Consider the following 4,880-nt stretch of genomic DNA (forward strand, 5'->3'; position numbering starts at 1 on the left):
GAGATCTGATGCAGGTGTTGGTAAGTTAGGCAAGGAGAACCAGTTCCCATTAGTTGATGGTACAAGGACTAGGAGACACAGATTGATGTTTTGGGAAAGAGATGCAGGGAAGTGTGAGGAAGCAGTTTTTGTTTTACCTGCTGCAATTGTCTGTCCACAAGTGTGGTGGAAGCAGAGACAATCAATGATTTCAATAGGAAATTGGAGAAACACTTGAAGGAAACACACTTGCTCCAGGGCGACGCTGATCAAGCAGGAGAATGAATCTGATTGGATGATAAGAATATTTTATCAATTTCAATTCTGTCACGGCTTTGACATTTGTTTCGTTTGTAAAATACTGCAACATAAAGTAAACCTGCAATTTAAGATTGCGATGGCCGGGAATTGAATCCAGGTTAACTGCTTGGAAGGCAGCTATGCTCACCACTATACCACCATCGCTTACTGTACGGTGCTCCTCCGGCGTTTTGATTAATAGAATGCTATACAATGATTTCAACTTGTGGCTGAGTGTTGGAGAATTTTCTGAGCTTTGCTAATTATTACTTAACTTTGTAGAAATATAAAAACAGGACGCAGCTTGTAGCTAACCTAACCAATGGTCATAAAATGTAGACAGAGCAACTGACCACAATCAACTGTCTTAGGAAGAGACAGAGCTCATGAAGGATTTTGGGGAAGTGAACGCAGACTGTTCATTGCTGATTCTTCCACTATTATCATGTTTGTGCAACCTAGCCAGAAGTAACGGCCAGATACAGTCTGGAGTGTGCATTAAATTAAGGAACTAGCGTGTTATGCTCGAACTAACGCTCTACTGACCTCCGACTTTGCAAAGGGCACAGAGCTGCAGGTGGTCTTGTGGTTGTCCTGTGGTTTATGCTTAATTGTGAAACTGCGAGCTCTGCCTTTTTTATACTATCTAAGTCCACGGCGATCTGTAGCTGTTTGGTAGTAGCGTTGGACCGCATTTAGGTAAGGTGTGCTGCCCCATGATATCATGCAATAAAGTGTTTGTTCTCAACGTCTGAGTCCTGCGAATTTGTTCAACAATTGGGCACAATCTGGATTTTCTTCAATAGTTTGGCGTAGTCGGCAGGATCCCTTTTGTACGGGATCCTGAATGAACCAAACTGGGATTCGGAACCAAAAGTAGAAAATCCAGTAAAATGTGGCGAATTCGGTGCAGTAGTAGTACCAAATTCCGGGAATTTGGTGATCCTAATTTGAGTTTGCACGGGCTGTTCCTCCACTGGGTGGAGTAAAGAGGCTGTGGGACAAAAGGAGTTGGGACAACCGTCCGGTGAATGACTGAGGCTGGAACTAAACTACCAAATTGACCCGACAGGCACGTGATCGTTGCTCCTGAGTACACGAGCCGGAATCTGGCCCCAGAGAGAGAGGCTGTGGGACGGAGGGAGAACGAAAGAGCGTTGGCCTGAGAGACAGGGGTGTGCCGGTTAGCTGACCTTGAGAATTTAACATTAACTGCACCTGTTCGTATCCTTGTGTCTATGTGTTTTGTTGTGTCCTGTTTGTTTTCCTTTGTTTTAATGCTACTTGATTCATAGAAAAGAACTCGTAGATTTAGAAGGTTTTGAGAAAGTAGAAGTAAGAGTGGACTCAACGCCTTCCAAGAAGGAAGGGTTGCCCCCGGGGACAAGTAAACCATGTCCTCTGGAGAAAGGCGACCCGCGTCCGTTTGCCCCCTCGAAGGAGACGCAGACGCGCCACGGTAAATATGTGTTTTAAAGATAGGAATGTTTTAGAGTAAAAACAAGGAACTGTGTCTTTGATTCGACTGTGAGAATGTCTGAAGCTTCCGCGAATGAAATGAAGATCTGCGAAGAACAGCTTGTATTCTGCAGAACTGACTGTCGTTAACTCTTTGTTGTCTGGCCTTAATGTTAAAAGCATGAGTCTATTAAGTTGTTTGGAATTGAATGAGTGTGAAAAGTGATTGTTGAGTGTGTTCATTTCGATTTAAGATTTTGCACCCAGGAGTGAGATATAAAATTGAATTATATTTTAAGTTAAAGTTTTATTTTTAGTTGGTTTTGCAACTGTGAAAAGGCAATGAACAATTTTCTGAGAGATAAGCTTCAGCCTTGAAGGTCTGAAGATGTCTGGCAGAAATCTAATTTGGGGTTTGGAACATTGTTTTAATTGGAAACTATGCTATTGTTTTATTTTACAGTCTAAATTTGAAGACATGTTTTACTGACTGTTATATTGTTTTAAGGGAAAGAAAGGATAGAAAAGGAGATATAGGAAAGATTCTGCCTGTTCAAAAAGATTAAAGTTTGTGTAAGGACCGAGTGTTAAGTCTTTTGTTGTAAGAATGTTAAATAACTTTTTCTTTAGTTTTTGGTTTTATTACAGTCATTGGAAAAGGCGCCTGAAGAAAGAGCAAGAAAACGATGTAATTTACCGATCTTTTAAAATAAGCACGTGCTATTCTGTTTTGTGTGTAGTTAATAAGTATTATAAGTTAATAAGTCTGAATTGAATTAACAATGTTCAGGTTAATTGACCTGTTTAAGTTGAAGAACTGGAAATGTCATTTGCAACCACAATGAACTTTCAAGTTTAGCATGCCGAGTTTTGGAGGAGTCTGAAGTTCTGGACAGAGGACTCACTCATATAACATCGGCAGTTTTGATTTATAAATATTATTGCAGTGAATTGGAATTGGAATCATCTTTGTCATAAAATTCGTTGGATTAGGAACCTCTTACAAGAGATGCAAAAAGTTTGGAAACAATTGGAGTTTAATCTCAAATGCTGTCTTTCCTGATGGAGATGCTTTCCTTTGAAGTTGAAAAATGTTACACATGATTTTGTTGTTTTTAAACCCAAAGGAGACCAAAAGGATTGAAAAAGTTTAAAATAGATAGTTATTTTCGATCATAAAAGAAAGGTTTCGTAAAGTGACGTAGCTGAGAATGTTTTGCTCCGCCCCCTTGGAGACACACAAAGAACTTTACCCACTGCAGCATTTTGCATTGCTGAGAGTCAAATTTATACATATTGGACATTGCCAAATTTAACATTTCTAAGTTGACAGATAGAATTGGACAAATTAACCTATTGGGCTCAGGGGCAGAGCCACAATGGATTATTTTAAGCAGGTGACGGCAGGTTCCAAGGCCACATGAGAACTGATGCCACAACAAGAGATCCAGCAGCTTTGAGAATTTAAAACTTAATTGCAGACATCAAATATCATAGCATTTTATCAATGAGAGAAAATGCTTGAGAAGGAAAGATTGTTGCAAACATTTCTGTCCTTAACGTACAAAAAGTACAACCAAGTCTGGGCATAAGAAATTGAAATCAATAAACAAAATTTAACTGATATGAGTGGTTATTTTAAAGCACTAAAAAGGAAATGTATCTGATATTTAAGAGGACAATCAAAGTTTTAGAAAATAACAAATCAGTGGTTTACTGTGTTGGACATTAGCAATGGGTTCTGGTCCATGCAGTTGGCACAAGAGTGTCAATATAAATTTGCATTTACGTTCAAGGGACAACAGTACATCTGGACGTGTCTCTCCCAGGGATTTTATAATAATCCATCGATATTCCACCTTCCTTCAGATGGTTAGAGTGAAAGTTAAGCTGAAAATGGCACCGATAATGAAGGAAAAAGGTTTCATATTTGCGAGTAGTAATAACATAGGGAAAGCATGATACAGAGCAAAAGTGAGTGCAGACAATCCTCAAACTCCCCCGAGCGCAAGATATTAAAGCTCTAAGATAAAAAAAGGACAGTGCCTATTTCAGGTTGTGAGATTAAACAGACAAGAAGCACCAACCCCATGGTTAACCCCACATCCGAATTACCGACGAGTAAGATTATGACCCAACAGCCACAAGTGACTGGTTTCCCTTGCCCGGTCTTGACTACAGGACTACAAAATAGACTTGCGATAATAAAACCTATTAAAATTATTGATGATCATATAAAGCTTGAGTTGGTACCGGTAATATTGATTTTCTCAGATATCCAGCTACCTGGCTGGTGCCCTGAGAATACCCAAGAGTTGTACAGGGTATTACTGTAACAATTGTTGAGAAGGAATTTGGTAATGAGAAAATGATAAAAAGATTACATAAAATACAATGATATGTTACCCTATGTTATGGAAATTGGAAAAGAGGTAATTGGAACAACATTGTCCATTGTCTGAGTGTAGTCTGGAAAACCAGGTGATCATATGTCCTCGTCCTATAGATAAATTGGCAGAATCAAAATGTGGATTTAATACCACTGTAAATTGCACCATGGAAACTAGGAAAGCTTTGTCAGGACTAACCCATGTGGCCTATATGTGCTGAACCACGACAGCGAAGGAGTACCAGTATGGACATAAACGGACTTGTCCGGTGAGCAACAGTACATTTTGGTTCAACCCACAAAACCAACCCGAGTAGGGAAAATGGAGTTGGTAGAGATACATAAACAAAAGACAGAAACGATAACTGTGACAGAAAGTATTAAGGTGGATTTGACAATTAACCTCCGGGACTATGAATATACTGTTCAGCCATTGCCCACACGCTTGGGTAACGAGAGACAGCAGCTAGAAGTCATTGCTGTAGTGTACTGCAATCTGGAACAACAGTCGAAGATGCTACAAGATGAGATTGACGAGATAAATGATTCTACCTGGCCGGATGACTTATGGAACGGGGGGGGGGGGGGGGGGGAGGGGGCGTCAGACGTGGAGATACACCCCTGGATTAGAATTATCTCCCATGTCCTGATAGTGGTTTTGGGTATCATGGTGTTAGATATACTTAATTTGGCAATTTAAGAAATTAATTAGGCATTGCTAGAGGATGTATGAACACAGTTTGGACAGCTACCC

At 39.9% G+C, this 4,880-nt stretch overlaps 1 non-coding gene across 1 annotated transcript; it reads right to left on the reverse strand.

Annotated features, from left to right (window-relative positions):
- Positions 1-372: 372 nt before the first annotated feature.
- On the reverse strand, positions 373-444 carry trnag-ucc (transfer RNA glycine (anticodon UCC)). Its single transcript has one exon. It is a non-coding gene; the product is annotated as a tRNA-Gly (tRNA).
- Between the last annotated feature and the right edge of the window lie 4,436 nt (positions 445-4,880).

Source organism: Heterodontus francisci, unplaced genomic scaffold (genome assembly GCF_036365525.1).
Source record: "Heterodontus francisci isolate sHetFra1 unplaced genomic scaffold, sHetFra1.hap1 HAP1_SCAFFOLD_62_2, whole genome shotgun sequence".
Lineage (NCBI taxonomy): Eukaryota > Metazoa > Chordata > Chondrichthyes > Heterodontiformes > Heterodontidae > Heterodontus > Heterodontus francisci.